The sequence below is a fragment of the Monoraphidium neglectum genome (genome assembly GCF_000611645.1).
Source record: "Monoraphidium neglectum strain SAG 48.87 unplaced genomic scaffold scaffold00535, whole genome shotgun sequence".
Lineage (NCBI taxonomy): Eukaryota > Viridiplantae > Chlorophyta > Chlorophyceae > Sphaeropleales > Selenastraceae > Monoraphidium > Monoraphidium neglectum.
The window spans coordinates 1,421-2,069 of record NW_014013093.1 but is presented as its reverse complement, the minus strand read 5'-3'; positions in this window follow the sequence as shown (position 1 = coordinate 2,069).

Sequence of the window (649 nt, the reverse complement as noted above, 5' to 3'; positions counted from 1 at the left end):
ACTTTTTTTTTTTAAAAGACAGTCGGTTACACGGGGGTAGCGAGGTGCCGAGCACCTGCGTGCAACCTAGATATTAACAGGTGAGCTGTGGCCATGTGCGAGGGAGCCCAACGCGCGACATGCGCGAGGGGCGTAAGGACTTACGAGGGAACCCCGCCCCCGCCGGGGGGCCGTACACCGGGCGCAAAATACCGCGCAATGCCACGTGAGAGCGAGTAGTGATCATTGCGGGACCGTGGGCAAGGCTGCGGCTGCGGGGAAACCCGGGAAAACCGCTTGGCCTGAAGGCCGACGCCTGGCCAGCCCTGTCCCTGTTTTTTTTTTTTTTTTTTTTAATACATGTGAAGTTACACGAAAGGTTGACGACACCCGCGCAAATGCGGCGGCCCAAGCCCGGCCCCGCCGGGGGACCGCACACAGGGCGCAAAACACAGCACGGTGCCAACTGCACAAATCGAGAAAAGGTCCAACTGAGAGCAAGCAGCGACCACGGTGATTGCAGGGACACGAGCACGGCAGCGGTGACACCCCCTCCGCCCGGACAGCAGGCAGAGTCAAGGAGGGCGACGCATGCACGACAAGATCAATCCCGACGGGAACGGCGTGCCCCGAAGGCTACGAGGCATGCGCGAAAGAGACAAGCTCAGCC